Source organism: Schistocerca gregaria, chromosome 1, assembly GCF_023897955.1.
Source record: "Schistocerca gregaria isolate iqSchGreg1 chromosome 1, iqSchGreg1.2, whole genome shotgun sequence".
NCBI lineage: Eukaryota > Metazoa > Arthropoda > Insecta > Orthoptera > Acrididae > Schistocerca > Schistocerca gregaria.
Genome location: NC_064920.1, coordinates 883,164,305 through 883,184,648, shown reverse-complemented (window position 1 = coordinate 883,184,648; position 20,344 = coordinate 883,164,305).

Below are 20,344 nucleotides of genomic sequence, written 5' to 3'. Positions count from 1 at the left end.
ATATGGCAGCAGTGCCGTGTTGAGTCGTGCCGCACCAATCTGCGGTGGGGACGGCAAGTTCGACCTCGTGTGGGTCGGCCTGTCGGTACAGGAAGCGCTCTCTGGCGCAATACACCTGCTGCCCTGTTGCCTGTGGACACGCCCATCAGGCACCATCACGAGTCTACATCTCACGCGGAAACTGTACCACAATAATAGCTTAGATTAGACGTGCTTTTTTCCGGTGTAGTTGATCCATAGTGAGGAGATCCTCTAGAATGTAGAACATGTCAGGAGAACAAAAAATGTTCAAATGTGTGTGAATTCTTATGGGACTTAACTGCTAAGATCATCAGTCCCAAAACTTACACACTACTTAACCTAAATTATCCTAAGGACAAACACACACACACCCTTGCCCGGGGAAGGGCTCGAACCTCCGCCGGCACCAGCCGCACAGTCCATGACTGGAGCGCTCGGCTAATCTCGTGCGGCTCAGGAGAACAAGAATACATAACAAATATTTACAATGAAAAAGAAATATGCTAATGTACCTTCCACAGATCCTAAGTGAAACGATCGTCATGGACGTGGAATGAGTAAAAAAAATTATAAATATTTTCATTTATGATGGAATGAACACTGAATAGAAGAATTATTTTACAACACTTTCTTACAATGATCATATTAGTGCACTGAATTTGTGCAGAAGTTATATTGCGCTAAAATTCCCATTATTTTATATTAATAGTAACACGTACACATGTCGTTTCTACTAAGAAATTCATCAGGAGTAGGAGGAGTTGCCCACCGTTAAACCCCTTAGGCTTCTCTTAAACTGAACTTTATTGGTAGTTAAACTTTTTATGGCTGTTGGCAAATTACTGAAAATGTGTGTTCCTGAGCAATGGACACCTTTTTGCACCAAAGTAAGTGACTGTAAATCTTTGTGAAGATTATCCTTATTTCTAGTACTGATGCCATGAACTGATCTGTTGGTTTGAAAAAGAGAGATATTTTTAATGAACATTTTCATTAAGGAATCAGTATATTGGGAAGCATTAGTTAATGTAGCTAGTTGCCTCTGCGGGATGTTCTTGAGTTCATACCAAGAATAATTTTCATTATACGTCTTTGTAACTGGAATACTTTAAGTTGGCATGGTGAGTTACCCCGGAGAATAATCCCATACGACATTATAAAATGAAAGTACGCATAATGTGTCAGCTTTTTCATTTTTATATCATTTATGTCTGACAACAGTCGCATTGCAAAGACAGATCTGTTTAGGCGCTTCAGGAGTTCTGTGGTATGCTGCTCCCAGTTGAATTTATTATCAAGCTGTAATCCCAAGAATTTAACACTGTCCACTTCTTCTATCTCTTTGTCACAGTGTTTTAGGCATATACTTTTGGGAAGACTGAACTGCATATAGTACGTTTTTTCAAAGTTTACTGCCAAATAATTGGCCAGGAACCATTTATTAACGTCCAGAAAAATTTCATTAGTCTATCGGTCTAAGACTACTTTACATGTTGTTGTTGAGTAGTTTGATGTAGTTTCTTACGAGCCGGTCGCCTATGCCCTGGAAGCCTCTTCAACTCTACATAAGTATTGCAACACACACCCCTTTGAACCTGCTTACTGTAGTTAAACCTTGGTACAGTTATTACCCCATACATTTCCCCACCACCAAATGGACTGTTGACAAACTGCCTGTTGGCTTCTGTCCCAAGCTCTTCGGCTGTCGTTTGTTTGATTTTTCTGACGCGAAACATCCAAGGGCTTTTCCGTGGTCATTCCTAACGCCGTTCTTCCATTGCTATCTGCAACGGACGTTCACTGCAACGCGGGAATCTAGGATCCGTTCACCTTAAGGCTTTCTTCTTTCTTGTCCAAGCTATTCTCATGTCTGTGTGTTTCTATAGCTTCTCTGAACAAGCGGGTGTGATAGCTCTTCTCTACAGGAAGAACATCTGCGTCGGAAAATTTTATTATGTGTTCGGTCTCATACAGTGCGTGCTCTGCCACGGCCAATTTCCCCACCTGCCGGAAGCTGCAATGCCGCTTATTTTCTGTGATCTGCTACGGTCACAGGTTCTAATCCTGCATCGGGCATTGATGTCTGTGATGTTGTTAGGTTAGTTGGGTTTAAGAGTTCTAAGTCTAGGGGATTAGAGCCATTTGAACCATTTTGCCCTGTGATCCTGGCGTTGATTGATCGTCCAGTAATTCCAAAATAAACTTTTCCACATGTACATGGTATGCGGTATAATCTCAAAAATGGTTCAAATGGCTCTGATCACTATGGGACTTAACATCTGAGATCATCAGTCCCCTAGAACTTAGAACTACTTAAACCTAACTAACCTAAGAACATCACACACACCCATGCCCGTAGCAGTCGCGCGGTTCCAGACTGAAGCGCCTAGAACCGCTCGGCCACAGCGGCCGGCGGTATAATCTCGACATTACTAGTGGGTCCATCTTCTTCTACGCCGATCTGGGACACACCTGCAACGTCGAGAGTATTCCTTTTGCTCCTTGTCCACTTGTAGTTATTCATTTTCAATTGGCTCTGTCTTAGCACTGTAATCCACGAAACATTAAAGTAATATGCTAAAGGGAATGCAATGAATATTAAACAATTTCTGAGTGATGTGGGAAGGGCAATAAGTGAGAAAAAATGTGATGCATGTTACGAGTGCTAAACGGATATCATAGCCAAGGTCAGCAGTCATTTCTAGCCGGAGATATGTGAGTTGGTTTCATTACGTATGTAATCAGATATCTTTAGTATAATGATCTCTTATCTCTCTCGTCTTTGAGCATTTCAAGGAAATGAGCACCACAGCAAAAGGCCATGATAGTTGCTCTGCAGTTTCATCGGTGCCTGTTACAGTGCCATGAATTCCACTTCTCTCACAGTAAAAACATTTTTCACTGCTTCAGTGACTGTGAGCCAGAAGTAAGTGGCACTATAGCCGGTTTTACCTAAGGAAGTGTGAAACGCCAGTAGCAACGAGCTTTCTCTCAGACGGCGTGGAAGGACTGACCTGTGTTTAACGGCGGAATTATGCTCTCGCGGTGTAGAACTGAAAAAAGATGCCCAAAAAACTCACTGCTGTCAGTAACAGATGACATCTTGCAGCTTTATAAGCACCTGAAACGGTTCTGGGTGGTGTGAGGGAGACGTATGTTAACAGTTATCCTGTGTCAATCCAATTACGGACAGCAAAAGAGATACGTCTAACAGCGTTATATCATTTCAACGAAGTGTAATAGCGCTATCGTAGCATCAAACAGATTTGTGGACCACCTTCCGGTGGCTTTGAGATTAAGAGTCAGTTGCCATATGAATGCCAGAACATAGTTCCCTGGGAATCGTCTCACGCTCATACTTGCAGCGTCACCTGGCTTTATGAACTCTCTCCGCTGCGTTCTGTACTATGTGACTTCCACGTCAGTACCTGTGTTCCCAGAAACTGCTCTCTCACTTCGATTGCTAACCGAGCTACAGATGAAATTGCAACTCATAATATGCGTTTGTAAAAATCTCGCGTCCATTATGTGCCCGTTTGTTGCATAATCTTATTGCTGTAATACAGTGCCTGTTTTCCTTTTTCTTGTACTTATATAATTGTTTGCTGTTTCAGAGTTCAAAAATCACCTTAATACCTTTGACAACTTGAGTTATCTAAGACAAAGCCGATAACTTTCATACCGAAAACAAGCAGGCTGGACTACATTTAAATAAAACCCTGCCAGTGTTTATCCCGTCACACGTCTAAAACTGCTAATGTTCTACACCGTCATCCTTTAACCAGTTTGTATATTCGTGCCTCCCTTGTTTGTCTGAACGGCATCTCTGAAACGTATCATGTTCAGCGTACTTTGTTGGTGCCTATAGTTCCACATTTAGCTTACGGGTTCTAGGAATCTTCTATTATCTATGTTTCGTAGTAATGGTTACAGTAAAAACTGTCTCTTAGTCATCTTACGAAATCTCTATTTTCTGTTATTAGTTCTGATTTTAAACTACGTTTTATTCAAATACTTTTTTTAAAAACAACTTTGAATATGGATATTCATTTACTGTGAAACATGCTACTCTATGCGAAATGTTGCAATTACATAACTTGTCGTAGTTAACCTTTCCAGAAAAACTGCGGCAAAATTTTGTGCGACCTCATTTATCATTTTACCGTGTCTTGCTTGTGTCCTGTTATAGTAATTCAAATTTTCCCTGTTTTCGCTAAAAATGCGTGCACTAAATGAGTGCAGTGTCGCTGCACAGTATATCACAGAGCTGTAAGCAAACGGGGTTGGTTCCATAAGCCATTCCGGATTTGTAGGAAATGAATTTGCTTGTTAATCCCTTTGTTCGAGGTTTTTTGAACTTTTCTATTTGTAATGCGATGGTGCGACTGACGTGCCAGTGTTCCTAATATTTTACGGTGTTTGTCACAAGGATTAATTTGCTATGTAAATTTTATTATTATTGTTGCTTCAATGGTGAAGCTTTCAGTCTCAGGTCTGTAATGCTCGCAAAAACGCCACTAGCGCCAATTTTATAACACTTATGTCTTCGTCTGAACTGTTTCGGATGACACCTATTCGGACAACATTTGCAGTTTTGTGCCTTTTTAAAGCCTCATTTCTAGCAAGTCTTTTAGCTTTCTACAGTTGCATAAAGAAAGTAGTTATCACGTCATTCCTGTATGTCCATTTTTCGAGTCGTCTCGAGCTGATGAATAATTATTTTCGATCAATAACTACATTTAGCTATTTCGGTGTCCTACCCCTGCCGTGGAATATATGTGCTAGGAGAGACAATGTAATGTTTTCGTCAGATAGTTTGTCGATAACATAAATACCTATTATTTTCGCACTAGCACTTCTCGGTTGATTTGCAAATTACTACACCCAGTCCTCAGTTGATAGATTCCCTAGATATTTGTGTCTAACGCTCAGTAAATTCACCGTAGCAGTAACTGCTCCCACCAGCTGAACAGTATGATTCGCATAACAGAAAGAAAGATAAGATTTTGGCAGTCGCTTTGGAAAATCTCTCAGAATTCTTGCTAGTAGCTCGATCGACAACCCAACGATGCCTCTCCCTACTTCTTCAGCTACGACATGTCTGAATGTTACATTACACTTTAATAGCTGAATAAAGTTGGGACTGATAAGCGACTTAGAAGCACACATATTAAAAAAAGATATATGCCTATAGTACAAGGAGTTCAAAGAAAAGTCAAATTCATCCGTTCGAGTGAAATAATGCTGTTAAATTTCACGCCTATCGTAGAATTCAGATCATCAACAACTGCTTCCTTCCATCGTTACTAGCGTGTTGTAACTGGCACGACTGAGCTACTGTTAACCGCCCAGCAGACTGAGCTCTGCTTCATCCTCTGTCTAAGACATCGTCGAAGTGTACGAAGATCTGAAGTAGGTACTTTTTTTTAATTGTTAGGTGCCTGTGTAATCTTGGAAGAAATGTGTCCAGGTGGCTACATTCTTTACGTGCAATTGGTTTGCATGCGAAACTATCACTTTTAACTTCGTAATTCACGTCTAGTAAATGTACGATGGCATGCTGAAAAATAAGGCATGAGAATTTTTTATGTGAAAAGCCTTAAAGATTAAAAAAACATTATAACACTCAATATCCTTATTCTTTATGTTTACATATTTATTTTGCAACATAGTCACGCTGGCGACGAAAACATTTCTCCGACCGATAGACTAGTTTGTTAATAATGTCAGTGCAGAATGTTTAACTTTGTTGATGCGGATGCAACCTCACCCCTGCTTCCATCATTTGATCACTATCATAGTGAAGTCCTCGAAGGTATATTTTAAGTTTTAGAAACGGATGAAAGTCGGATGGGCGAAGTTGGGACCATATGGAAGACGATCGATTACACTGAACAGAAGGCGTCGGGTTGTTACACGTGCTGCAGCTCTCGTGTGTGTCCTGGCACTCTCATACCGAAGGAGTGTGTGTTCCATGTGTGGAATAACTCTTCGAATTCGTTCTGTCAATTTTCTGAGGGTCTCACAGTATCTTGTAGAGTCTTTAGGCATGAATTCCAAATGCACTACAAGTTGAACATCCCAGTAGACTATGAACATGACTTTGCCTGCTGATGGCACGGTCTTGATCTTTTTTGTCGTCGGTGATTCTTAGTGGCACAACACCGATGGCGATCTCATATTTTCGGATTAAAATGGCGAATTCAGCTTTGATCATCCGTCACAACGTCGTTAACGAACCCTTCAGCCTCACCTTCAAACGGCAAAAGATATTTATTTAAAGGTGTCGAATCTGCTCTGGTTCATGTCACGAGACAGCATTCGAGGCTCCGCCATGCACACAACTTTTTGTACCGCATTCTGTAGTGATGGCCTGTACACATGAGAGCTGCGTCTGTGTTGTCCGGCGTTTCCTCTTCTGAGTTCATCAACCCGATGACGCTGAGTCTCGTGGGTTGCCGTAAGTGGTCCTACACCCCGAGCTCTGTCACACATCACCGTATCCCTCGTTACGAGGAAGGAAAACTCCACGTCACATATTACTGATGTCGATACTATCATCACCATACACAGCTTTCATTAACTTTTCATAACTGGGATTCACAGTCATGTGAAATTTTTTGAAAAACGTCTTGTTTATGCCAGTGAATGTTAAACTTTATATTTCCACTATTGCAGTTTTGGCCTTAAGCATTATCAATTGCAGATGTTTTGGCTTGTACATAACAGCAAATGACAAAGACAGATAAATGTGTCAGCCTGTATAAAGTAGACATGGATTAAAGCTAAAACATCTGCACTTGATAATGGCCTAAGGCCCAAATTGCAATAGTGGAAATAAAAAGTTTCACAGCCACTGGCGAAAACATGATGTCTTTCAAGAGAGCTTTCATTCTTCTATGACTTTCAACTGCAGACACTGTTCCTACAGTTAGAACTCCATTACTGCACGCTATGTCTCACATAATGACATAGGTATGTTACACACCTTGTACGACGTCGTAGTCTCCTGACCTTCATTGCTTACGTATTCCGCCCTCTCAGTCATATTCCGCACATCAAGACGCTTCATTCGAACCCGAACTCGATAAGATAAAGTCAGTGTTGTATGAAGTCATCTAAACGACTAGCAGATAACAAGTGCGCACTGGGGTTGAAATAATCGAGGCTGGCGTACACACATACACTCCTGGAAATTGAAATTAGAACACCGTGAATTCATTGTCCCAGGAAGGGGAAACTTTATTGACACATTCCTGGGGTCAGATACATCACATGATCACACTGACAGAACCACAGGCACATAGACACAGGCAACAGAGCATGCACAATGTCGGCACTAGTACAGTGTATATCCACCTTTCGCAGCAATGCAGGCTGCTATTCTCCCATGGAGAAGATCGTAGAGATGCTGGATGTAGTCCTGTGGAACGGCTTACCATGCCATTTCCACCTGGCGCCTCAGTTGGACCAGTGTTCGTGCTGGACGTGCAGACCGCCTGAGACGACGCTTCATCCAGTCCCAAACATGCTCAATGGGGGACAGATCCGGAGATCTTGCTGGCCAGTGTAGTTGACTTACACCTTCTAGAGCACGTTGGGTGGCACGGGATACATGCGGACGTGCATTGTCCTGTTGGAACAGCAAGTTCCCTTGCCGGTCTAGGAATGGTAGAACGATGGGTTCGATGACGGTTTGGATGTACCGTGCACTATTCAGTGTCCCCTCGACGATCACCAGAGGTGTACGGCCAGTGTAGGAGATCGCTCCCCACACCATGATGCCGGGTGTTGGCCCTGTGTGCCTCGGTCATATGCAGTCCTGATTGTGGCGCTCACCTGCACGGCGCCAAACACGCATACGACCATCATTGGCACCAAGGCAGAAGCGACTCTCATCGCTGAAGACGACACGTCTCCATTCGTCCCTCCATTCACGCCTGTCGCGACACCACTGGAGGCGGGCTGCACGATGTTGGGGCGTGAGCGGAAGACGGCCCAACGGTGTGCGGGACCGTAGCCCAGCTTCATGGAGACGGTTGCGAATGGTCCTCGCCGATACCCCAGGAGCAACAGTGTCCCTAATTTGTTGGGAAGTGGCGATGCGGTCCCCTACGGCACTGCGTAGGATCCTACAGTCTTGGCGTGCATCCGTGCGTCGCTGCGGTCCGATCCCAGGTCGACGGGCACGTGCACCTTCCGCCGACCACTGGCGACAACATCGATGTACTGTGGAGACCTCACGCCCCACGTGTTGAGCAATTCGGCGGTACGTCCACCCGGCCTCCCGCATGCCCACTATACGCCCTCGCTCAAAGTCCGTCAACCGCACATACGGTTCACGTCCACGCTATCGCGGCATGCTACCAGTGTTAAAGACTGCGATGGAGCTCCGTATGCCACGGCAAACTGGCTGACACTGATGGCGGCGGTGCACAAATGCTGCGCAGCTAGCGCCATTCGACGGCCAACACCGCGGTTCCTGGTGTGTCCGCTGTGCCGTGCGTGTGATCGTTTCTTGTACAGCCCTTTCGCAGTGTCCGGAGCAAGTATGGTGGGTCTGACACACCGGTGTCAATGTGTTCTTTTTTCCATTTCCAGGTGTGTATATTCCAGACACGACGGTCAGAGGAGCTTTTAATTCGAGAGAGGCAGACCACACACCAGGAGGACAGTCCCTTCAGAGGACGAGTCAACCTCGGCCGCCCGTGTAGCAGACAGCGTGCGCCCGAGTGAAAGGGGGAATGACCCCCTGTTCAGCTTAAAAGCAAATTCCGCTACATTTTGTGGGAGCGTGCAACCTACACATTCTTTACACATAGCACGCAGTTTCAGAGATTTTCACAGGGAGACAGCAAACGCCAAACGCCGATACTACAGATATCCGGATTGGTCACCGTAAACGAAACGTCATTCTCCTGTTTTAGAAGAGCAATGCTGATTGGCAGATGATACTTCTGACGCCTTGAACTGAAGGAGTAATGGAAGAGACCGAAATATATACCCCTTCACGTCTGGCATAGAAGGCGCCGTTCCATTGTCGCTCTTGGAGCGAGGAACAAGTCTCTCCTCAGTACTTCACTGGGAGAGCACCTCTGACGAGAGCGAATCGAAGTGCGACTCTATACTGAGTCCTTGTGATTAAGCGTTGTTCACTGTGTTGCCCGCCACACTTATTGTGCTGTGTGAACGGACAGAGTTATAGCTAAACGCCAGGGAGCGAATTTTTGAGTGGCATCGCGGTGGACTGGTTATCTGACCGGTGTACCATGCCAATAATTAGACTAGGGGCGAATAGGAATCCTTGACTTCATCAAGGTGTAGGGAGAGTTTGATTGGCGAAGGTCAATCCAGATAGAACGAGAGTTATCTTATTTGTCTGCAGCGAGCGGCGCAGACAGCAGTCATCGCAGCTTACGGTATTGTGTGCTACAGCTAGGGCGAGCCCCATATTTCCTCCACAACAGTACACCTCACTGCATTTCACACGACCATACCTAGCAACAATCTAAAGGATAATTATTCAAGTTCAGTAGGCGCGCCTCTCAGCCATTCTGCCAAGTCAATAACAATCTTAAACTTTGTATAGAAATTTCATTAGCGAATCCTATCCTTGAGAGGTAACTTCACATTCCAAAAAGAACGAGGATATAATTTGTTCAATTTATAACTAAAAGTACCATTGTGATTTCTCAGAATTTTTGCAAAATAAATAATAATTTTCTTTAGTTTCATGTTTTTCTTACACTAACTAGCACTACTCCAGTACCCAAGTATCCCAGTAGTTACGTAACAAATTTTGTGTCATTCCCTAACAGCGGACGACTCCAGAAGACAATTATTGCTGAAAGTGTTCAGGCATTTCTCTTTAACGTTAGGAGCGGCTGCCTGACTTCTGTAGTAGTGTTCGGGGTGGAAATTGCATCTTGCAGGAGCCTCAGGGTAAAGGGTACATCTCTGATTAATCAGTTGCGCAGAATAACAGAATAGCAGATCAACCCCACGCTCACAATCTCAATGTTACACACTACAATTCAGAGCCCTCTAACGGCAGAGGGTTTCAACTTGCATCACCGAAGCAGGAAAGTATCCTGCACGATCAGCGGTATGTTTTTCCCCGCTTCCACGTCGCATCTCATACCTCCACAGCGGTGTTTGTTTCGCTCTACACCAGCGATATGTATGAAAGCAATATCATCACATAACAATCCACAAAAACAGGTTTTTCAAATAGACTCATTCGACTTCACAAGACTGTCACTTGTTCACGAGTAAAAGTAAAAACTCGTGGTAAATTATAAGTTATGAATTGTAACTTGCGCTTCAGAACTTTAAGTTCACTTCGGTGCCCATTACAAGCAGAGGACTCATTTGGTTGCCTGTGCAGGCGTCTCACTGATGCAGCTAGTTAGCTCGCTCACTCCATCATCTACAGTCTGTCGAACCGAGGTGGCAATAACACAGCAGCAAAAGGTGTCTTGCTGTCTCCGTTTCAACGGGAGCAGTTCAGCTGCAACTGTGCAGCGCGATTTTCGTTGAGAGTGCAATGGCGCTGCACCTCCTAAACCGTGACGAGCGTACTGATCTCGCATTGTACCCTTGGCTTCCAAGGTTACCTGATGTCAGGGAATGTGATTGCCTTTCAGTGGTTTTGCAAAAGACACCGTCTATGTGCCTCCACTTCAAACAACTCTGGATGCATTACGACGTCGCGTAGTGACAGCAGCGAATGCAGTAACTCTGGATATGCCTGCAAACGTATTTTATGCGTTTGACTTCCGATTGGCTGTTTCTCGTGTATCTCATGGAGGACACATTGAATACTTATGGGATGTAAATGTATCATAAACGTTGTGAGCTTCCTGCTAGGTCTTCCAGTACGAAATACCTATAAACCTAATTCTGGAATATGGCCCGAATTGAAAATGCCTTCTCATGAACAATGTTTTGCCTCATTAATTAACTAGGGACCTGGTTGCCAAATTTATAGAACAGTGTGACTGTAAGTTAATGCAGATGAGTAGGAAAAACGAAACTGTAAAGTTCCAATACGACATTAGAAGTGTACTTTCTGACGCAGTCACGTCGTTTAAAAATCTGGGCGTAAAGTTGCAAAGCGATGCGAAATGGGACGAGCATGTGAAGATCACAGTAGGGAAAGCGAATGGTCGACTTCGATTTGTCGGGAGAATTTTGGGAAGTGTGGCACCTTTGTAAAGAATACCGTATACTAAACACAAATGCGACCTATTCCTGAGTACTGCTCGAATGTTTGGCACCCTTACAAGAACAGATTAAAGGAAGACATCAAAGCAATTCAGATTCAGGCTTCTAGATTTGTTACCGGTAGGTCCGAACAACATGCAACTATTACGGAGATACTTTGGGAACGCAATGGGAATGCCTGTAGGGAAGGTGACATTCTTTTCGAGGAATAATATTGAGAGGGTTTAAAGGACCGACATTTGAAGCCGACTGCTTAAAGATTCGACTGCGGTAACGTATATTTCTCATAAGGGCTACGTAGATAACAGTAATTAGGGCCCACACAGATGCTTATAGACAATTGTTTTCTCTCGCTGTATATGCGACTGGAACAGGAAAACAAATTACTGAAAGCGGTAAAAGGCACCTACGGCGCCTTGCAGAATTGTATGTCGATGTAGCTGTAGATAGGAAAGGCTTACTTTGTGCAACGATTTGCAATAGAAATAGCGAATAAAAGTGAATTTACGTTAACAAGAACAGTCATAACAAATATCTGATCTCATGTGATACTCATATAAGCAACAGGCTTATAGCAAAGTTGCGTGCAATGTGCATGCGGACCCACACTTATATTATCACGTACAAATGCAAGCAATCAGATAACCGCACTTCTCATCGAATGAAGAAACCGCTACTCTGCCACCTACATCAAACACAGAGACCACCTTTTTGTGCTGAAAAAACAGTATTTGGTTCTAATTTTAACATTAACTATCATAAGGATTCTAGAAAGTTACTAACATTGCTGTTGACTATTAGTACACTCTGAACTTAGTAAAACTGTGCCAACTGCTGAATTCAGTTAAATTCGTCTAACAAGGAAACCACGAGGCAGTTAGGTTTTTGAAAATTTTTATGTTTTTGTTGAGCAAAGTTCAGAATTCAAATATTAATTACACAAAGCAGTTAGATGTAACTCTCCAAAATTCAAGAGATAATCTACTTTGAAGTTTTGATAGGCAAAGCACCTCTGTGGCAGAATCTCGACTAACAGGTTGGCTGCTTGGGTTCGATTCTTGTGTGATGCAAATTTTTTAAACAATTCATGTTCTACGAACATTTCCTTTAAGCATAAAATACATAAACATGGAATAAAAACAGTAGTGCTCGAGTTGTAATCGATGGTTCGAGTCTCGTTTCGGTAATTAGTTTTGTCGTTTCTTGTTTTATTCTGTTCGATTTGGAATTTAAATTCATCAAATGTAAACTATTTAACACATATATAATTATCATTTATATTTAAAATGCAATTATTTTATCTATAATTACATATCATAGCCCACAATGAAGTTTTCGTTATAAACGTAAACTCTTAATTCCAGATTTTTCCTGAAAGATTGTTAATAAAGATATTTTCAATTAAAGAAAAACATAACACACAATTTGTTTTCATTTTTCGGTATATTAAAATTGATGGAAATGCACGTAGAACATGCAGCTTGGTTTAAAATTTACCACAGCCAGGAGTCGAATCATGGCTGCTCACGTGCCGGGCTACTATACTGCCACAATGCTACGCTGCCTGTCGGAAAATAGATTTTCTCGAGGTTTTGTGAGAACTGAATTTAATAGCTTTGTATCATTGATATTTGAGTTCTGAACTTCACATACCATAAACGGAAAAAATACAGTAATATGATCGTCAGGTGTTCTCCTTTTAAGTATAAAAGTGGCGACAAAGAAAGAGAGTTAAATTTAAAGATATTTCAATATAAATCCGTAAACTGCCTCCAAAAATAGTGGTACACAAAGTTTTCAACATATGAGAAAATGAAACAGGACATTATGTATAAACAGTGGAAAACATTGAACAAACCTCATTGGTAGGGAGGCTGAGGAATTTAAACTTTCTACCAGTCGGATGGATTATTAGCAAACATAGTTTGTATCTTACATCGAAACTTACTCGGATAACAAATGCCATGTCTCCACATGGAAGAAACGATTTAAAATCACGAACGCTTCAGTGTAATCCTCGCCTTTAAACTTTGAGTTACGAAACAAGAAATAAATTACGCATGAACCATGTCAGTTAACGTGCACTACGCTCTCATTTAAATATGTGAATGAAACATTCAGCCTACAGGAATTGTGAAACGAGCCCTGTCGTCCAGGAACGGATGCCACAAAGACCGCAGATTCACCATGAGATGGGAAAACTAACAGGCTTTCATTGAGGCCTAAGCGCTGTAGTGTGCGAGTGAGACAGACGGGAACCTACGTCATAGGAAAACCCAGTACAAGGCTTTTGTGGCCAAGGAGACGTAGCAGTGTTAAATATGGCGGATCTAAGATCGGCCATAAGAGGAAACATTTATGAAAACTATTTAATTCTGTAGTAGTGCATGGAATCAAGCCACAGTAATTTTAATCTGCCATCCTCCATAAATTTTGATGGTGATTCCAATAAAACTTGAATATTAATCATGTCTATAATTGTTTAGGATTTACTGTTAAAGTGAAATTAACAAGTTTTGTAACAAAGACCTGAATGCTAAAATCTGAACGCTTTGGTCGATCTTAACGATCAATATTTCATATAGAAGCGCATCATTAAAATGACAAACGTTGTAAATATCAACTCTGCAACTTTATTTGTTTAAAAGATATAGTAAACTTAAAGTACCAGTATTTTCAGTTAAGCATCAGATCATCATTTCCTCCACACAAAAGACATTGAACGATGCCAGCATGACACCTTATTGATTCATTAGGTAATAGAATATTTGCTGTAAAGTTTAGTGCGTAATAGTTACTTTTGTTCTTAATTTATCAAAAAGCACATTGCTGCAATGTGCCGTTGCATTCAAAGCTAAGAAGGAAAGAATATTAGTTTCCCGTAAAAGAATTTAACGTTTATTATGTAATGGATATTATTGTTACTTTATTTAGAACTTGAAAGTGGCCAAGCTTTGATTATTTAACTATGTTAAAATGTAAAGTAATGTAGGATAAGCTGTAGCCAATCAGATGGACGGCTTCAGGAAAGGGAACTGCGCTAGTCAGTTGAGCGAAGATGTTCAGGGATCGGGAAACGCGGTCGGAGACAAGCAGAGGGCAGTTCCGGTTAAACACCAAAGATGCAACAAGTCCACTAAAGAGACAGCTTACACTACACTCGTTCGTCCTCTGTTAGAATATTACTGCGCGGTGTGGGATCCTTACCAGGTGGGATTGACGGAGGACATCGAGAGGGTGCAAAGAAGGGTAGCTCGTTTTGTATTAACACGTAATAGGGGAGAGAGTGTGGCAGATATGATACGCGAGTTGGGATGGAAGTCATTAAAGCAAAGACGTTTTTCGTCGCGGTGAGATCTAATTACGAAATTTCAGTCACCAACTTTCTCTTCCGAATGCGAAAATATTTTGTTGAGCCCAAACTACATAGGTAGGAATGATCATCAAAATAAAATAAGAGAAATCAGAGCTCGAACAGAAAGGTTTAGGTGTTCGTTTTTCCCGCTCGCTGTTCGGGAGTGGAATAGTAGAGAGATAGTATGATTGTGGTTCGATGAACCCTCTGCCAAGCACTTAAATGTGAATTGCATAGTAGTCATGTAGATGTAGATGTAGATGTAGAGGACAGTTCGCCTGGAGACACCGAAGGGAACAGTTCAGACTGAGACGCGAAAACTGGCAGTCGGTCTCTAGGCAGCTAGCAAGTGAAACGACTTAGAAAATGTCGCGTTGTGTGGTATCGCGGGACTTAGTCTGTGAGCGGACTGCAGCCGCACTCCTGGTGTGAGCGTAGTTAACGAGGCGAAGTATGGAACTTGTACTTCGCGATGAAGGGTCGAACTGTGTCAAATGGGTATGCTCTCGAGTGTAACAGTAGCTCTAAATACGACCACTTTCGCTGTTACTTTTCTTTCTGAATAAACAATATTCTAACAAAATCGCAACAGTGCGGCCTACATCATTTATGGGTCGTTAGTTTAGTTCCCGATATTATTATTACTGTTATTATGTGTCATATTAACTTCATACAATTTCGCAAACTTGCCATTAGCCAGACAATTTAAATAAAGGGTCAGAAGTGTCTAATTTAGCGCGTGGAGTGCGACACGTGCAGTTCAATTCCAAGACGATTTTGAGCCACGGCAGTTCGACGAAGAGGAACCGCATGTGAGCCCGAACATCTTTGGAATGTTAGCTCGCAGCCACAGGATGTCTGTAAACGATTAAGAAACTCTTACTGTAAATGTGCTCATCTCGCACACAGACAAACTACATCTAACCACACCGTCGTGCACAAAAACAAACAACAGCTCCATCAGCCTGTCGAAACACGACCTCACGCAGACCTCGGATGAATTAATGTCTCTTCAAACACGCTACCCGTAATTCGCGACGAGACGGGCTGGGACCTCATCGACCCTCTAAACCGAAACTCGGAGCTCTACCCAAACACAGATTATTCCAAAGACAGGTCGCGCTCGATAACTAGGAACGCAAACGCATATTTGAAGTAAACCTGCGGTAGGTAATACGCGAAATAATTTGCAAATGTAATGGGCAACTTCCTACGTGTTTACAGGAAGTACCCTAAATTTGCCTCTGCGTGCATGTAATAGATACACTGAGGTAAAAAAAAAAGTCGTGGGATACCTCCTAATATCGTGCCTGGTCCCCTTCTGTCCGTGTAGTGCAGCAAATCGACGTGTCATCCATACCTGCGAAAGTGTTGCCGCCGGCCGGAGTGGCCGAGCGGTTCTAGGCGCTACAGTCTGGAACCGTGTGACCACTACGGTCGGTTCAGTTGCACCAGAGGACGCAGACAGTTCCATGTAAACACAGCCCACACCATTATGGAGCCACCTTAGGTTAGTTAGGTTTAAGTAGTTCTACGCTCTAGGGGACTGATGACCTCCGGTGTTAATTCCCATAGTACTCAGAGCCATTTGAACCATTTTTTTGAAAGAGTTGCCAGTGCCGGATTTTGAACACGAACTGAACTCTCTATTGTGTCCCCATAAATGTTCGATGGGATTCGTGTCAGACGATCTGGAAGGACGACAAGTCATTCTCTCGAACTGCCTAGAATGTTCTTCAAACCAATCGCGAACATTTGTGTCCGGTGATATGTTTGGGAACAACAAGTCCATAAATGGCTGCAAATGGTCTCAAAGTAGCCGAAAATAGCCATTTGCAGTTATTTATAGGTTCAGTTGGACCAGAGGACGCAGCCAGTTCCATGTAAACACAGCCCACAGCATTATGGAGCGACCAACAGCTTGGACAGTGCCTTAATGACGTCTCGCGTCCATGGCTTCGTGGGGACTGCACCACATTAAAACCCTACCATCACCTCTTTCTTAGCAACTGAAACCGGTTGTCATCTGACCAGCCCACGGTTTTCCAGCTGTCTATGGTGCAACCATATGGTCGCGAGACAGGAGAGCCACTGCTGGCCGTGTCGTGCTGTTAGCAAAGGTACTCGCGTCGGTCGTCTGGTGCCATTTACAAACGTAGACAAGTATAGTGCACACATTTTAACTTGTTTGATCGTATATGTGGAAGCAGACCGTGTGAACGACGTATCACTGAGGAGAGAAGTTGTGCAGAGGAAGTATATTCGGTAACAAGTACCTGCAATGGCAAGGAAAGCGTTTCTGAAGAAGAGAAATTTGTTAACATCGAGTATAGGTTTAAGTGTCAGGAAGTCGTTTCTGAAAATATTTGTACGGAGTGTAGCCATGTAGGGAAGTGAAATATGGACGATTAATAGTTTGGACAAGAAGAGAATAGAAACTTTCGAAATGTGGTGCTACAGAAGAATGCTGAAGATTAGATGGGTAGATCACGTTGTTGTTGTTGTTGTTGTCTTCAGTCCTGAGACTGGTTTGATGCAGCTCTCCATGCTACTCTATCCTGCGCAAGCTGCTTCATCTCCCAGTACCTACTGCAACCTACATCCTACTGAATCTGCTTAGTGTACTCATCTCTCGGTCTCCCTCTACGATTTTTACCCTCCACGCTGCCCTCCAATGCTAAATTTGTGATCCCTTGATGCCTCAAAACATGTCCTACCAACCGATCCCTTCTTCTAGTCAAGTTGTGCCACAAGCTTCTCTTCTCCCCAATCGTATTCAATATCTCCTCATTAGTTACGTGATCTATCCACCTTATCTTCAGTATTCTTCTGTAGCACCACATTTCGAAAGCTTCTATTCTCTTCTTGTCGAAACTAGTTATCGTCCATGTTTCACTTCCATACATGGCTACACTCCAAACAAATACTTTCAGAAACGACTTCCTGATACATAAATCTATATTCGATGTTAACAAATTTCTCTTCTTCAGAAACGCTTTCCTTGCCATTGCCAGTCTACATTTTATATCCTCTCTACTTCGACCATCATCAGTTATTTTACTTCCTAAATAGCAAAACTCCTTTACTACTTTAAGTGTCTCATTTCCTAATCTAATTCCCTCAGCATCACCCGATTTAATTTGACTACATTCCATTATCCTCGTTTTGCTTTTGTTAATGTTCATCTTATATCCTCCTTTCAAGACACTGTCCATTCCGTTCAACTGCTCTTCCAAGTCTTTTGCTGTCTCTGACAGAATTACAATGTCATCGGCGAACCTCAAAGTTTTTACTTCGTCTCCATGAATTTTAATACCTACTCCAAATTTTTCTTTTGTTTCCTTTACTGCTTGCTCAATATACAGATTGAATAACATCGGGGAGAGGCTACAACCCTGTCTCACTCCTTTCCCAACCACTGCTTCCCTTTCATGCCCCTCGACTCTTATGACTGCCATCTGGTTTCTGTACAAATTATAAATAGCCTTTCGCTCCCTGTATTTTACCCCTGCCACCTTTAGAATTTGAAAAAGAGTATTCCAGTCAACATTGTCAAAAGCTTTCTCTAAGTCTACAAATGCTAGAAACGTAGGTTTGCCTTTTCTTAATCTTTCTTCTAAGATAAGTCGTAAGGTCAGTATTGCCTCACGTGTTCCAACATTTCGACGGAATCCAAACTGATCCTCCCCGAGGTCTGCATCTACCAGTTTTTCCATTCGTCTGTAAAGAATTCGCGTTAGTATTTTGCAGCCGTGGCTTATTAAACTGATAGTTCGGTAATTTTCACATCTGTCAGCACCTGCTTTCTTTGGGATTGGAATTATTATATTCTTCTTGAAGTCTGAGGGTATTTCGCCTGTCTTATACATCTTGCTCACCAGCTGGTAGAGTTTTGTCAGGACTGGTTGTCCCAAGGCCGTCAGTATTTCTAATGGAATGTTGTCTACTCCAGGGGCCTTGTTTCGACTCAGGTCTTTCAGTGCTCTGTCAAACTCTTCACGCAGTATCGTATCACCCATTTCGTCTTCATCTACATCCTCTTCCATTTCCATAATATTGTCCTCAAGTACATCGCCCTTGTATAAACCTTCTGTATACTCCTTCCACCTTTCTGCCTTCCCTTCTTTGCTTAGAACTGGGCTGCCATCTGAGCTCTTGATATTCATACACGTGGTTCTCTTCTCTCCAAAGGTCTCTTTAATTTTCCTGTAGGCAGTATCTATCTTACCCCTAGTGAGATAAGATTCTACATCCTTACATTTGTCCTCTAGCCATCCCTGTTTAGCCATTTTGCACTTCCTGTCGATCTCATTTTTGAGACGTTTGTATTCCTTTTTGCCTGCTTCATTTACTGCATTTTTATATTTTCTCCTTTCATCAATTAAATTCAATATTTCTTCTGTTACCCAAGGATTTCTAGCAGCCCTCGTCTTTGTACCTACTTTATCCTCTGCTGCCTTCACTACTACATCCCTCAGAGCTACCCATTCTTCTTCTACTGTATTTCTTTCCCCTATTCCTGTCAATTGTTCCCTTATGCTCTCCCTGAAACTCTGTACAACCTCTGGTTCTTTCAGTTTATCCAGGTCCCATCTCCTTAATTTCCCACATTTTTGCAGTTTCTTCAGTTTTAATCTACAGGTCATAACCAATAGATTGTGGTCAGAGTCCACATCTGCCCCTGGAAATGTCTTACAACTTAAAACCTGGTTCCTAAATCTCTGTCTTACCATTATATAATCTATCTGATACCTTTTAGTATCTCCAGGGTTCTTCCACGTATACAACCTTCTTTCATGATTCTTAAACCAAGTGTTAGCTATGATTAAGTTGTGCTCTGTGCAAAATTCTACTAGGCGGCTTCCTCTTTCATTTCTTAGCCCCAATCCATATTCACCTACTATGTTTCCTTCTCTCCCTTTTCCTACACTCGAATTCCAGTCACCCATTACTATTAAATTTTCGTCTCCCTTCACTATCTGAATAATTTCTTTTATTTCATCGTACATTTCTTCAATTTCTTCATCATCTGCAGAGCTAGTTGGCATATAAACTTGTACTACTGTAGTAGGTGTGGGCTTCGTATCTATCTTGGCCACAATAATGCGTTCACTATGCTGTTTGTAGTAGCTTACCCGCATTCCTATTTTCCTATTCATTATTAAACCTACTCCTGCATTACCCCTATTTGATTTTGTGTTTATAACCCTGTAGTCACCTGACCAGAAGTCTTGTTCCTCCTGCCACCGAACTTCACTAATTCCCACTATATCTAACTTTAACCTATCCATTTCCCTTTTTAAATTTTCTAACCTACCTGCCCGATTAAGGGATCTGACATTCCACGCTCCGATCCGTACAACGCCAGTTTTCTTTCTCCTGATAACGACATCCTCCTGAGTAGTCCCCGCCCGGAGATCCGAATGGGGGACTATTTTACCTCCGGAATATTTTACCCAAGAGGATGCCATCATCATTTAATCATACAGTAAAGCTGCATGTCCTCGGGAAAAATTACGGCTGTAGTTTCCCCTTGCTTTCAGCCGTTCGCAGTACCAGCACAGCAAGGCCGTTTTGGTTAATGTTGCAAAGCCAGATCAGTCAATCAGCCAGACTGTTGCCCCTGCAACTACTGAAAAGGCTGCTGCCCCTCTTCAGGAACCACACGTTTGTCTGGCCTCTCAACAGATACCCCTCCGTTGTGGTTGCACCTACGGTACGGCCATCTGTATCGCTGAGGCA